Here is a 16661-nt window from a genome sequence, read left to right on the forward strand (position 1 = left end):
GAGCTTGACTTCTTACTTTGTTGCAAAGTCTGAGTTCTGACTGCTTATCTAAGGAAGCTAAAATATACACCATGTGGTACAAAAAACTATTACCGAGAGACAGTTTGACCAGGTACCAGATTAAAATGCAAATCAAAGTAGACCTAGCCTTATTATAGATGAAATGCAATCTCTTGCTTTTTTTTTTTTTTTTAAGACTCATGAACTTCAGGGGCGCCTGGGTGGCACAGCGGTTAAGCGTCTGCCTTCGGCTCAGGGCGTGATCCTGGCATTATGGGATCAGTCCCACATCAGGCTCCTCCACTATGAGCCTGCTTCTTCCTCTCCCACTCCCCCTACTTGTGTTCCCTCTCTCGCTGGCTGTCTCTATCTCTGTCGAATAAATAAATAAAATCTTAAAAAAAAAAAAGACTCATGAACTTCAGAAGTTGTTAAAGTGAAAAATGCTCAATTATTGAAAAACTTTTCTTTTCTTTTTTTTTTTTGGTCTGACAGTTGTACTAATGACTGCTGGTATAGACCTTGGCTTTACTGGCTTCATAATGTTTCTTACTACACTGGGAATAGGATTGTGAAATATTTCATAAACGCAATAATTCTTAGTAATAGAAGACCTTGCCGGAGACTTATCATTTGAACAGTGGAAGTTTTATGATTTTTGTTGTTTGTTTTTGAAGATAATTTTCAAGTTAGGGCTGTTAGACTTGACAGCATTCTCCAGAGCAGAATCTATTAATTGATATAAGCGATTTGTTTGCTTCTCATTTATAGCTAATCATACAGTTACATGTCCCCTTGTCTCTTCAAGTCAACGCTCCACAAAAAACAGCAGTGATGTTTCATTTGTGTTCTATTCATTAGTGCATGAAAAGTACAATTAATTTTGCAAATTTGACATTGGAAATTATTGAAAAAAAAGTATTTTTAGGACATTGCAATCAACCCAGATGAGAACCTCACCCTACATTAACATTATATTTCCATACAAAGAGGCTAATAAAGTCTGGTACAGTGAAAGTTTTGTACTTCTATAAGGCCTTTCTCAGAAGAATCAGACATTCAAACAAACAAGGTTTGGGTTTTTTTGTTGGCTTTTTTTTTTTTTTTTTTTTGCGTTAACCTGAGCAGGACCCATAAGATTTAGTGAAAAAATCTCAGCTATAGAATATTGACCAGAAAATAATTACAAAAAAAAACCATATGGCAGTTTTCCCAACCAAAAGCTCTAAAAACTTGATTTTCCTGATAACCCAAGATAAACTGTCCATCCAATAACTAGGGTAAAGTCGAAGCTGACCGCATTTAATGATGAATCATTGGATGTTAAACATAAGAAACTTTTGATGTATCACTTTTGAAGGTAAGGGTACATTTCTATGTCCATAGAGATAGTGCCAGTCACATTTAAATACCTCTAAGGAGGGGTGGCAAAACTCCAATATCTTTACTGTATTTTCAAGTTTAAAATGTGTGACTGTTCACATAGTCTTAATTTGAGAATGATTTCAGTAAGTGGAAGTTGAAGTTTGAATTCGAAGTGGTTTCTGTTGATGTGGTCTTCCACTTATCATTCCATTCACTGCTCCATTTCTTAAACTTCATGGCCTTTTTGCTTCTACATTATCCTTTGAGGATGATTTATGCATTTTCTGTCTTTTTTTCCCCCTAGCTCCAGATTTAAACTTAGCAAGAAGAAGGTAAGTAATAAGAGCTCTGGAGACCACCTGGGGCAATATTAATTTGTTCTTAGTTAATAAAAGTTCAACTCACTCTTTTATTTCTCCTCTCCTTTGCACTCTTCTTGCCCTCCAAATGATGACAGGGAAGGAAACAGATGCAGCTGGCCTTTCTATTTTATACAATTTTAAAGATACTAGCAATTAGGCCTAAACCATTTGTAATTCATCAAGATTTTACTTAGAAAAAATGCCTACATGTAAAATGTCTTTACTGTGCTTGAAAAGTTTGTTGAAATCATCCTTATCTTGAAATTCATAAAATGTAGCCGACAATTTTAATTTCTTTTGAAACCAGTGCTCCATTATTTTTCCCTTGGGGGATATTCAAATGGGAATTTTTTTTTCTATTACTCTCAAACATGGTTTCTAAAATTTTTATTTACAGCTTGANNGGCGATACAATTCACAAACAATAAAATTTATCACCTTTAAAGTATATGATCCAGTGGTTTCTTAAAATCATATTCAGTTTTGAAACCATCCCCACTATCTAATTTTTGTTTCCGAATTTAAAAATGTCATTTACAGGTGACATGAATTTTGAAAGCTTTCATAAAGATAGTAGTTTATTTTAATAATCTTTTCTTCTTTGTTATACTGATTGTCACCTTAGAACATTGAGCTATAATTAGGAACATCATATTGCCTAAATTATAGAGTAGTCTGAAAATCTGGAGAGACACTTTGGACTTCTAGGATAGTACAATCTTTAAGAATAGTCAATATTGCAGAAGTTGTCCTCTTTTAAAATATCTGATTAAGTTTTTATTGAAATTCCTGTGAGTTAACATATAGCATAGTATTAGTTTCAGGTGTAGAATTTAGTGATTCAACAATTCCATACATCACCCAGTGCTCATCACGACAAGGGCACTCCTTAATCCCCATCACTGATTTAACCCATCCCTCACCCACCTCCCCTCTGGTAACCATCAGTTTGTTCGCTATAGTTAAGAGTCTATTTCTTGGTTTGCCTTTCTTTTTTCCCCTCATGTTTGTTTGTTTTGTTTCTTAAATTCCACATATGAGTGAAATCATATGGTATATGTCTTTGACGGACTTATTTTGCTTAGCATAATACTCTCTAGCTCCATCCATGTTGTTGCAAATGGCAAGATTTCATTCTTTTTGATGGCTGAGTAATATTTCATTGCATACACACACACACACACATACACACAGATGTATACATGCAGGACTTGTCCTTTAGTGCATAGGAATATAGTGTGTATCAGGTGATGAATAGGAATTTGGAGCACTCTACAGCCCTAATGCTTTATCAAATATAGTATGTGATGACCTGTTGCTTTAATCAATAATTTGCATCTAGTCCCACTTGTGATTTGTCATCTCTGTCTGTTTCCTCTGGAATGACACTGAACTAATCTCATCAATACCAACTTGATAGATTGAATAGAAGCAGTAGACATAGGCTGACAATCTTTAACAAGTAGCACAGATTTGTAGGGCAGTTGAGAAAATGGTTCAAAGATGCAGTTAATCATCATTCCTTTCATAATAGTAGGTGCTGTGAGCTGTGATAGTTTGTTACTGCTAAGTGTGACACAGAATTCAGAAGTCTTTTTCTTAGTTTATAGCGGGAAACATTCTCTAAAGAAGGGAATATCGGCAGATACATATGTATGTGCTACTGAGACATTATATTAGTAGATAGGTATTTGTATATGGGTTAACATGAGAGTACTTCACATGTGGGACCAGTGTAGCCAAGAAAAATGCAGTCATAATGAAACAGTGGAAAATGTACTAAATAAGCAACAATATTAAACTAATCTGTGTGACTGATAAAATAACAGTGAAGTCATAATAATAACTATAGTAATTCAACATTATGTGCCAGGCATTTTTGCATGCATTGTAAGATTTAGACAGCACATGGCCCTACAAGGTAGGCATTAATATCCTTCTTTGAGTGATGAGAAAACCAAAGATTAGAGTTTGGGGCTTGGGCACCTATGTGGTCCAGTCGGTTAAGTGTCTACCTTCGGCTCAGGTCATGATCCCAGGGCCCTGGGATTGAGCCCCATGTTAGTCTCTCTGCTCAGCGGGGAGCCTGCTTCTCCTTCTCTTCCCTGCCTGTGTTCTCAGTTACTGTCTCTGTCCTTCTTTCTAAAATAAATAAATAAAATCTTTTAAAAAAATAAAGTTTGTGACTTGACTAAGGTCACCCAGGAAGTACATTATAGAATCAGAATTATAAATGCAGGTCTATCTTATTCCAGGATCAGGCTTCTTAGACACTTTTAAAGCAATGGACTTGATAGTGGTCATTTGGTGAGTCCTAGAAATGTGGAGTCATGTAAAAGTTTAGGTATTCTTGTCATGGTCATGTGTTTCTTTGATAAATTTTTCCGGTTTTGTTTATGACACCTCTCTTGTCTCCACAGATTTAGGAAATAATAAGTTTATATAGCAAATAAATCCACCCCACAGGTTTTGTTTTTTATATTGGTGGGGGGATGTGTTTGACTTACGTGTGGCCTTTTGGTTCACGGAGCATTTTCAAGAGAAATATTTTTCCTTTATTCACCATCTGCGTTATAGTTCAGCCTATTTACAACACTGTAAAATCACTTAAATTTGAAAATAAACAAAACTACTACCTTTGAAATAGATCACCCATAAGATGTATGTTCCCCTGTACATTTCCCCTTTAGGAGTTTAAATAGGTTAAGAGGTTGAAAGTGGCCAACTTTAGCTTCCAATGACCACACCGCTGTGTTTTCATAGGGAGAACACTGCTAGATAGGTTCAAGAAGATGGGGAATGTTTTTACTGAGATTTAATTAGTCGGGGTAGCAATAGGAAATGAATTATATTTAAGTCAAGAAATCATTTTTCTCTTGTATTTCTATTTCCTTTTTATTACCCATCCTTGAAATCAGTAGGTGTGAGGATGAGCAAGCACAGATAAATACGGCTGTTAGGACTGCAAACAAATGATTGTGCTCATCCTTTGGAATTAAATTAAAATGATTACAATTTATTAATATTTCATTTAAAATATATATAAGCCTCCACTACCAATAAATTTTCTAGTTGGATACAGTATCGGAGGTTCTAAAGATTATGGGTGGCTGATGTTTCAATGAGGAATACAAATAGTGATTTATTTTCATTTTCTAGTACTACTCATTTCATTTGAGATCTGTATGGCTTAAAAATACTTCCAGATACTTTCTCCAAAAATATTTAATCACTTTAAGATTCACAGAACATTGTTTCAAGGGCAGTGCTTTGAGTTTTTAATGTTGAGAATTCTGAACACTGTTTTATCACACTTCCATGCAGTTGGAAAAATATCGTGATGAATCTAGTTTGTATTTTCATGCTTTAAATTCATAAATATTGCCAAGTTCATAATTCAGTTAAAATCTAAAGTGTGTATTCAACAATTTTAAATTTGCTGATTTTTCCATTAGCATTAAACAGCTGTTCTCCATTTCCACTAAGGATAAGACCAGAAAGAACGACACTTGCAGCATGAAGGATAGAGACTAGCATTAGCAAAATCCTCGTATCAGCTTAGTGAGATGCTAGACGACGTTATCAAGGGAGTTGTTAGTCATCTATGCCAGAGATTTTAAAGAGGTCAATGGTGTTTCTGGGAATGCATTTGGTGCAGTTTTCAATCCAAAACAGAAAGAAGAGTGTAATAATTTCTTAAGTTTTTTTTTTCAGCCTTATAATTCTATGCACATTTTATTACAACAAATATCTTGCTTAATTGCAGCATGTCATCATCAGAAGTAGGAAACGTATTTCAGGACAGCAAATTCATTAACCTATACAGCTATTTGAATACACCAACACTGGGTAATTAAGAAGCCATTTTGAGGAAGGAATGTCCAACTCCAGATCTTAACCTCAATTTCCTACTAGACACTTTCACCAAAACACATGTATGTCTTACAGGCACCTCAAAACCCAAAACGGTTTTTCAAAACCAAAATTATTTATAAAATTCTCAAATTAGTTGTCCATATTATGTTGATGTTTTTTATCTTCAGAGAGTAAGGTGAGTCATACATGACATTGTCCCATCATCCTTTCCCTCAACTCAAATTTTCACTTGTTTCATTAACTCTGATATACTCGGAAATAAATCAGGTCCGTCCCTTCCTCTTCATCTCCAGTACCACTGCCCACTTTAGGAGCATGGTATATTTCTTTCTTTCTTTAAGATTTTATTTATTTATTTATTTATTTATTTATTTGAGAGAGAGAGTGCGTGGAAGAGCACGCACAAGCAGGAGGGAGGGACAGAGGTAGAGAGAGAGAAGCAGACTTCCCTCTGAGGAGGGAGCCCGACATGGGGCTCGATCCCAGGACCCTGAGATCATGACCTGAGCCAAAGGCAGACACTCAACGGACTGAGCCACCTAGGTAGCCCTAACATGGTGTATTTCACCTAGAATATTGCTGCATGAGTTTCTGAGAACCTTTCCTTCTTCCACTCTTACCTCTTCAAGGTAGTTCTCCACGTTGCTTCTAAAGTGACATTTCCAAAGTATGAATTTCTTTGTCTCTTTGCTGCTTAAAGTCTGGCAGTGGCTCCCACTTTCATGTATAGGATAAAGTTAAAAATCCTAATTATGAGTTTAAAAAATTGCTTTCTTGGTCTAGTCCTTGATGATATCTCTGGCTCCATCTCCCACACTTCTTTGTATACAATTCACTCACCCTGTAGGAACAACCCATTTTCTTTCAAGGGGTCTGCTTGTTTAGCCTATTCCTTCTGCCTGGATCTTTTTCTTTGCCTGCCCAACTAACCATTTTCAAATATAATCTCTAGGGTTACCCACTTGCCTTGCTCCTGTTTTATGCTCACATGGTAACTGCTTCTATTATAGTATGTACTGCATCATATTGCTGTTACCACTTGTCTGTCCCTCTCACTAGACTGAACTGCATGGGGCATAGTGACAGTCAGTATATATAGGTCATGTTTGTGTCTCCAGTACCTTGATAGACCTAGCACATAGCTGAGGTTTAAAATGCTTATTAATATTACTATCCATCAAGTAGAATTTGTTCAAGAGTTGGAAGAAGCTAAAATACACTTACTCTGGGTTCATATAGTTGCACAGCTTTCTTTAAGCTGTATGTTAATATTTACCCTTGTGCAAATGGCCAACTTGAAAAAAAAATTGGTCCCACTGTAGCAAAACTTTTCAAGGTAAAGCTGTAAATTGGGCTAGTTTCTCCCATGCAGTGTTTGGCTGTGGTTTTAGACATGACTCATTAAAGACTAGTCTATCTCCAGCAAGCTAAGCAATGAACTTCTCTGGAAGAGACAGAGAGACAGCCAGTGAGAGAGGGAACACAAGCAGGGGGAGTGGGAGAGGAAGAAGCAGACTCCCAGCAGAGCAGGGAGCCTGATGCGGGGCTGGATCCCAGGACCCCAGGATCACTCCCTGAGCCGAAGGCAGACACTTAATGACTGAGCCACCCAGGAGCCCCCCGCATTGTATAATCTTAATCATTAATAACTTTCTTTTAAAAAAATGACTATCTTAATATAAAGCTAACATAACTAAATTATATAGTTAATTCATGAACCAGTGGCCCATGGCCTAAAAAGAAATTAATCAGTAAAAATTCAGATTTTACCAAAATAAGAAGTATAATAAAGTTGGGGGAAAAAAGTGATTCATGGAGTTATTTTGCAAATTACTTCTGCTTGTTTTCATTAAATGCATTTGTTACTCCGACAGTAGGAAGGGATTTGGAAATTTTGATAGGTTAATAGGCTACCTCAGGAGGCAGCCCGTTCCTTTTGACTTTCATAAGATGTTTGCTCACACTGAGTAGTCATTTTGCTCAGATTTACCCTCTGGAACTTCACAGAGTAAATGTGTTCCTTCTCTTATATGGTAGTCAAGTTATTTGAAAATGAGCATCAAGTGTTCCCTAAGTTTCTTTTCCTCACACTAAACATTGTGGAATTTTAAGCTTACTCACAATCTTGGTGGCCTGCTTCTGGAAGTACTTGTTTTTAAAATATGGTACAAAGAATTGCATATGATACTGCAGATGTGATCTGACTATCTTGTGGTAGGACTTCGCAACTTATGGTCTAGATACTTTATATGTCTAGTTGAAGCATAATTTTGGATTAATAGTTTTAATTGTGTGAAAATTTCAAAATAAATATCTGAATGCAACTTGATTTATGTATGGAAATGTAGGTCATTTTACTCAGTTCTTATTTGAAGTCCTTTCACACTTTCTTACAGATTTTTTTCCCTTAAATCTGAAACTAATTAATTTCCACTGTTGCAAGTTCTGACTGTTTTAATCTGCTTCATAAGCTCACTTTAAAACTCCATACCCTTTTTTGATAAACCTTCCCTCCCCACTTTACCAGTGTTCAAGATATTTTAGAACAGTTTTTGAAGTGTTCCTGCTGTGTTAGCACTTAGCAAAAACTTTCCCATTATGGTATCAACAACCTGTAAAGGAGTAAATAAGAAGCTTAAGCAAAAAAGAATTTAAATGTCCAATACCAGTAAGCAAATAGCTACCATATAAAGAAGTATTATTCAGGAGAAGAGAATTTTGTTTTCTAATTAAAAATAGAGTGAAAAGTAGCTTCCTATGTTCAAAAAAATTGTCATAAAGCAGTTTCTTTTTTTGGAGATGCATTTTTTATTGAAATATAGTTGACATGCAATATTATAGTAGTTTTAGATGCACAACCATAGTGATTAGAGAATTACATACATTATAAAATGCTCACCATAAGTGTAGTTACCATTTGTGACAATACATTATTACACTATCATTGACTCTATCTCCTATGCTATACTTTTTTTTTTTTATTCTCACTTGGAAAATTTATTGGTCCTGGGGAAAGGAAGGCAGACAGCCCCTGCTTTCTGCTGATGGTCCCACAAGCCCTCACTATTTCTGGTTGTCACTGATAGGGAGGTTCACATGCTGGAGGAGGCCAGGAAGGCCTTGAGCTTGGGCCAGGTGCTGAGGTGCCCAGGTAAGCTGTGAGCAGGGGGGAGGAGTCCAGGCAGCTGAGGGCCAGGACCTGGTGAATCAGCAACAAGTCCAACAGGTTGAGGTCTGTGAAGGAGATCTTGTTTCCCACGATGAAGGGCTGAACCCCCCTGGTTCTGGGACACCAGGGTCTCAAGATCTTCTGATGCCCAATAGTGCCCTCACATACTCCTACTCGCCTGACCTCTAGGTGGTGTAGATGAGGATGAGGTATTTGCAGTGGATATTCTCCCTGCCATCATTCATCATGTCCACCAGAGCCACCTCCCACTGGTCCTTCCCAGATAGCCCAAGGGAGTGGTCTGGGTATCACAGGATGGCATTGGACTGGCACGGGGTAAGGTTTCCATTCTGGAACTTCGGAAGTTGCCCATACAGACAGGTGGCCTTGAGTGAGTCCTACAGCCAGGCCTCCATGGTCACCACCTCCTCCTTCCAGCTCTGGCTCTGGTCAGTCAGCAGCGTGCACATAGCTGCAAACAGGGAAGTAGACGATGGAGTAGGGCAGCATGGTTGGTGGTGGTGGCAGAGCTCTTACGCTAGATTTTTTATTGCCATGACTTATTTATTTTATAACTGGAAGTTTGTTCCTCTTAATCCCCTTCACCTATCTCACCCATAACCTCCATCCTCCTTCCCTCTGGCAACCACCAGTTGTAGAAGTTTATTAAGTAGAAACATGTTGCTGATTTAACAATTAAATTAAAAAGTATAATGCCTATGTTTGCATCCTTCACAGAAAATATTCTATGAATCTGTACTTCCTATATTATTTCAATTTTGATGATAAAATTTCTGGCAAATTTCTATCTGTGAGACACCTCTTACTTGTTTTTTAAAAGAGTTTATTTATTTATTTGAGAGAAACAAGAGGGCAAGATTGGGGAGAGGGGCAGAGGTAGAGGGTGAGGGAGAAGTAGACTCTCTATTGAGCAGTGAGCCCGACAACACAGGGCTCCATCCCAGGATCTCGGGATCATGACCTGAGCAGAAGGCAGCTGATTAGCTGACTCAGCCACCCAGGCACCCAAAACACCTCTTATATGTTAAAGGATATTGTTTTATATGAAAATCTGAACTGACTAGAAAAAAGAAAGTATCTCAATGTGATTACTGGCTTTACCAAACAACTTGCATACTTCCTCTTGCTTTTAATTTTTATTTATTTATTTTTCTTCCAAGTTTTTATTTAAATTCTATTTATTTATTTATTTATTTATTTATTTATTTATTTATTTATTATGATTTTTAAGTAATCTCTATAACCAATGTGAGACTTGAACTCACAACCCCGAGATCAGGAGTCACATGCTCTACTAACTGAGCCAGCCAGGCGCTCCTCTCTTGATTTTTTAAAGTGAGAAATAATAAAAATAAAAACGTCTATGCGTTTAGTTGCACATTTATTACAAAAAAGAAGGAATACCTGCGTGAGATTTCTATTCATCCAAGAAAAGCCTATTCTTCTCAGTTACTGTTAGCTCTATTTAGACTCTGGGTAAATTTTTCTAGGTTCTAAGAATATAGTGGACAGAAAAATCAGATTTGCTGTTAATTGAAAACGTCTTTGTAAAAATTTCAGTAATGAAAATATTAAGAGTAATGTCTACGTTTATTGAAGTATGCTATTAAAAATGTCTTGCCCTATTTGGAACTTGCCTTGTGCTTTTCATATTATACTTTGATTTTTTTCAAGTTCATTAACACATCAGTGGGAAATTGAATTTAAAGACCATTTTTTTCACACAGCACTTTTTATTATTTTCCTGGCAGTTCTAAAATGAAATGTGAACTTTGGTAATGCTAAAATATCAAAACATGTTATTTTTCTCCAGCATATTATTGGAGGACTTTAATTTTTATTTTTCTTTAATTGACATGTGACAAATCTGTTTATAACAGGCATTTTCTGCTACATGGGAAAATTGCTAACCTGTGGGAGTGACAGATGATTTTGAGAATATAACTTTAATCATTATTTCTTTTGTCACCAAGTATGAAGAATGCATTAGATAATGGTAGTGCTTTTTGTGACATTTCATTCTGCCAACGTTTCCATGATTACCTCTTATATAATATAATTCAAGTTTATTAACTGCCTATGTTTACTCTAAGTTAAAGTTTCTCCTAAAAGAAAGCTTGTGCAATTACAATTCAACTTTTCATTGAAAATGGGGTTTCATTGGGGCGCCTGGGTGGCTCAGTCATTAAGTGTCTGCCTTCGGCTCAGGGCGTGATTCTGGAGTTCTGGGATCGAGCCCCACATCAGGCTCCTCCGCTAGGAGCCTGCTTCTTCCTCTCCCACTCCCCCTGCTTGTGTTCCCTCTCTTGCTGGCTGTCTCTCTGTCAAATAAATAAATAAAATCTTTAAAAATAAAAAAATAGAAAAGAAAATGGGGTTTCATTGTACTGATCTGTGTCCCATATGTTTATAAGGGTTACTTCACTTATTTCCAGGATCAACACATTTTCTGGTAAAATTTTTTAAGACCATAAATACTGCCCTGATTTCTATATTGTTGATCACAAGCAACTCTTATAAATTTGTGGATACTTTGCTTATGATTAGATGAAGATTGATAAATTATGACTACATATGTAAGCCAAATAAACAATCCTATGTGCACGGGTTGGAAATGAATGTTGATTATATTTTGTTCTTTTTAATGATTGCATTTTTCATCTTTCAATTCTCCACTCCTCTCAAAAACACACACTTTGAAATATCCATGATTATGGTCGTTCTCAAACCTGAAAGTGTTCACACTTCCACATTCTACTCTTAGGTAATGGGTATTTTCCATAGCGCATAGAGAATTTACTGCCAGTAATTTAAAATTTTTAAATTTCACAGGATACTGTGAAACACGAAACAAATTCCTAGTACTCAGTAATTTTTATGCAGTAAAGAATTGGGCTCTGGATAGGCAAAACAGTAATCCTTCTTTTAATAACACTCAAAATAACTTAATTGTCAATTAACCTGAATTTTATGTTCTCTTCCAGAAAAATGAATTTAAGTAAAAGGAGAATTTTTGCTGAATATTCTGGGGTCAATTAATATTCAATTAAACATTATCTAAACCTTCTACAACCATAGAACTCTGTCATCAATTCTAAATTCAGCTTTTACCTACAAAGTGAAAGTAGAGAGCTAGATCTTAAGTTGAATAGTTGTCAATGTTTGGTGTAGGTAATGAGATAGTTGCTGTAGGCTGATATTCTTTATGGAGATTGGGGAAACCTTAAAATGTGATCTGAAATATGGGTATTGGTTTCCAGTAGGTATGTAGGGAAGAGGAAGGCATTCCAATGGAGAATGATGGTACAAATGGGCTGACTGGGCAAGATACAAGGATAGAATTAGGATATGGGTTTGGCTAGACCAAAGGATTCTTGTATTAGAGCAAGGAACAGGTGCGTAGACACATCAATCAGGTTGTGCTCCCAAAAGATTGATCTTGTAACATTGTATACAATGAACCACAGGTGAAGAGTGAAGACAGATGGATCAGTCAATTAGAATACACTGTATTTGTTCTGGAAACATATGAAAATGTCCAAGAATTGGTTGTTAAGAAGCAATGGCAATTTGAAGGATGGTATGGGATTGATTATGACTTGAGAACTGGTTCTGAAAACCAAGGAAGAAATAATCAAAGACATGCAATATTCAGCATCTACGTGATTGTATACTGTGCTTTGGGGCAGCATGACAAAGTGGTTAAGAATGTGGGCTCTATGTTTAAAGTACCCTAGTTCTAACTCTCCCTTCCAAACTGTCCTCAACTGTTAAAAGGTGGTTTATTGGAAGGCCTACCTTACATAAAGTTTTAAGCAAATCAATAAGTATTATGTTCCTAGAAGAAAGTATTCACATAAAAGGGGTGAGTGATAAAATTATTGACTCACTGACAGAAATCAGAAAGTCCTGCAAGACCCTTCACCATGTGCCTGCTAGGTAGGAATGTGAACCAGCATATTTCAGAAAGATTTATAGGAATATACCTCCATAAAACATATTTTATTCAATTGTCTCTTAATCAGAAATTAATTCAGAGCACCCTATTTTCTTCACTTCTCACTAAAATTATTTGACTTGCTCCATAAATCATGCTTTCTGTTACATCATTACGTGGCTCTGTACCATACTGAAGAGTAGCTGTAAGTGTACCTGCGGCTAACCTTTATGAGTGAAGGACACCTAGACACAAACAATACGAAGGCACTGTGCCATGTTCTGAATCAGGCTTGGCATATATGACTCTAGGAAGGCAATTTTCTTCAGTTTATGTGAGGCCTGTTGATATTATTGCAGTTTATTTGCCTGTAGAGTCAATTTACATTGCCAAAAGATAAGTTTGACACTTTCATTTGTACCGACACAGCCAATGAATATACAATGTTTTTGTTCTGCATCACCCAGTCTCCTTGATGCAAAGTCGCTCAGTAAAGGAGATTTTTTTCTCAATCAATTTTCTATCTTCAAGCAAACATTCACCCAGCCAGTGGGAGTTTTCCTGCCCTCACAACAGATTTATACCCCCTGGGTTTTCACTATGTGGCATGCTTTGCGAGGAAGTTGGAATAAATTAAGAAAAAATTTAGGGGCTGCCCAAATAGCCATGTTTTCCAGTCTGGATACCAGAATGACTGCTGCTGAATATTTTTCCCCTTCCACACCAATAATAATTCATTTCACACATAAACACAAAATGTTCATAGGAGATCTTTTTGAGAAACTTGGGTTGAGACGAGTTTTTTTGTAGAGACGTTACAACTCTAAATTTTTGCTTACTCCTCTTATGCTTCCATACATTAAAACAAGATTTGGGAAACACTAGGACCAAGATTGACTTTCAAAACCTGAATCTTTCATTTAGAAAACCACAGAGCTACATATAAATGTAAAATATGAAAAAGGCCATATATAAAAGACACCAACAGTACTTTCTGAATTACATAATCCTCAAGACTCCAGCTGTTGTCATGTAACAGTTTGTCTTATATACATCTTACTTTCTTATCGCATCCAGTAGTCTTCCTCAGCATTTCATGATGGATAAATGTTAGTCAAAAATGTCTTAGAAAACTCACACGTCCATCCAGATGCATATATATATATATATAAAACTTGTCAAGTTTTGAGTATCAACTAGTGACAACCATCGTAATGAATTAAATTTATTCTAGGAGATTGCAACTCAGGATAGGGTACTTACTCCCTGAGAGGCTGAGATAATGTTGGTGTTTCCATTTCAGACTACATCTGTCCTCAACTTTGCTTTATCTATGCAAGCAATTTTGTAGCCTGGTGCATTAGGTAAAACCCACAGTGTTCTTGTGGATATAGGAATTTCATATTGGATTTCTTTCCTGTTAACATAAGGGAATATTCTTTTTAAAATTTTTTTTATTATGATATGTTAGTCACCATACAGTACATCATTAACTTTGATGTAGTGTTCCATGATTCATTGTTTGTGTATAACACCCAGTGCTCCATGCAATATGTGCCCTCCTTAATACCCTGCACTGGGCTAGCCTATCCCCCCACCCCCCTCCCCTCTAAAACCCCCAGTTTGTTTCCTGGAGTCCATAGTCACTCGTGGTTCATTTCCTCCTCTGTTTACCTCTCCTTCATTTTTCCCTTCCTTCTAACGACCTCCCTGCTATTCCATAAGGGAATATTCTATTCACAATTTTCATTGATAAAAATTTTAAAAGAAAAGCCATTCAAATAATGGGAGGACTTTAGCAATGCTGTATCATATGCTATTAGTTTGCTAAAATCCCTTAAAAGGAACTTCTATTAAGGCATTTCCAGAACTTCCATTATGACATCCATGCTTTGGTAGAGATGAAATGTCTGACTATGGAACATAATTATGTTATTATTTATCTATTTGCATATGGAACTTCCCATCACTAAAAAATACAACGGTTGATCAACCAAGCCATGAAGTGCAGTCTGTAGGGTCACTCTCAAGTTGGTGCTAAAGCCACAAATACTTCAGCCAAGCATGGTGCTTGCATTCCAGTAGCACTGACTCTTCCTGGATGCCACTTCTCCCTGTCTATTCCTATGTCCCCATGAAGAGGTCACCATGATCATTTGGCTTAGGAGAAGAAGACTCATGTTTGATTTATAGAAGGTTCCGCAATCAGACAGTATGCTATCACAAGGCAGAGTTGGATTACTGACACATTACAGCCCTACTTGGTAGTATCCCTAATGGATAACAAGAAAGGACAATCCTCCATGTGAGCAGAGCTCAGAACTCCAGTGTTTATCTGGAGGCCCGGTTTGCTTGCAGAGCAAAATGCCCTAAATAATGCATCTACAGTAATTCATGGACAGTAGCTATTAGAATGACCAGATGGTCAGGGACTTAACAGGAACAAGATTAAAGGGTTGATGACAAGAGGTTTGGGAAAGAGGGGTGCCTGGGTGGCTCAGTCATTAAGCATCTGCCTTCGGCTCAGGGCGTGATCCCAGCATCCTGGGATCGAACCCCACATCAGGCTCCTCCACTAGGAGCCTGCTTCTTCCTCTCCCACTCCCCCTGCTTGTGTTCCTTCTCTCGCTAGCTGTCTCTGTCAAATAAATAAATAAAATCTTTAAAAAAAAAAAAAGAGGTTTGGGAAAGAGCAATTTGGATGGACCTCTTAGAATGGTCTCAAATATGTAGATATTTGTGTCTTGTGTAAATTCTCCCTAGATGCATTTACTGCAAAGGTGGCCCTTCAATAATCAAGTAGACAAAATGACCTATGCAGTAGATGTCAGGCAACTTTTATCCTCAGCTATCCAGAGGTTATTCACAATAACTCATGAAGGAGAAAATGGTCTTGGTGGCAGGGATGGAAATTATGCCTGTGCTCAATTATATAGACTTTACCTCCCAAGACATTCCTGGCTATCATCACTGTTGTGTCCACAATCAATCTATAGCAGTGACCAATCCTGATCCCCTCCATTTATTGGAGGATGTCAGTGACCTGCCATCATGGTTGTGAGGGGTTGTGGACAGAGTTGTCTTCATTGGAATAGAAACTTACTTTAGGTATGGATTTTCCTTCATTGTTTGCTATACTTCTGCCAGCATCGCTGTCTGTGAATTCACTGCATACCCTAGTCACCATCGTGATTTGCCATACAGCACTGCTTCTGAATGAAGCATGAATTTATGGTGAGAGTATGCGTGCCAATGGGCTGACATTCCCAGGATTCCCTCCTTGTATCTTATCACTCAGAATACTATACCCAAATTTCTGTCTCTAGTTTTCACTTCTGTTTTTCACACCCACTTTTCAGTTTCCTATCTTTATGTTTTGGCTCATGCAGTTCCATCTGCCTTCACAGTCTTTATTCCTTATCAAAATTTCTATATTTTTTGAGACCCACCCCAAGCATTACACATGCTCCCTAGATTCCCTTTGGAATTTTGCCCCTACTTTTCTATTGACAATTTAATCAATATTGTGGGTAGTCATTTGCATATTTGCCTTATTACTTTGCAGGATTGGAAGTATCACATGGGCAAAAACTAGATCTTACCCTTCCTTATATCAGGTGTACACCCTTGTGCCTAGTAGGTACTCAGTAAATATATATTGAATTTAATTGTATCAATAACAATTAACTTTGTGATACTGAATGCAGAGATGAGTAAGAAGAGAAACAAGGCAACAAAATATTACTTTAGTGTAATATTTCTTTTAACCAGTGTTTATTATATGGCTATACATATAAATTAACCTGCAAAAGAGATAGTCACCCTTTCTTGATTTCATCCACCGAAAGTTGTGGGGGAGGCATGAAAATGTGGTAATAGAAACCGTTCTCTATTAAATTGGCTAAGATTCTTTATATGAAGAAGAAAATAT

General features: G+C 36.9%; 1 pseudogene; it reads right to left on the reverse strand.

The window, feature by feature from the left end:
- Nucleotides 1–8603: 8603 nt before the first annotated feature.
- On the reverse strand, nucleotides 8604–9282 carry LOC103679733 (annotated as a pseudogene).
- Nucleotides 9283–16661: the final 7379 nt, after the last annotated feature.

This window comes from Ursus maritimus, assembly GCF_017311325.1.
Source record: "Ursus maritimus isolate PB19 chromosome X unlocalized genomic scaffold, ASM1731132v1 scaffold_X1, whole genome shotgun sequence".
In the NCBI taxonomy this organism is placed as follows: Eukaryota; Metazoa; Chordata; class Mammalia; order Carnivora; family Ursidae; genus Ursus; species Ursus maritimus.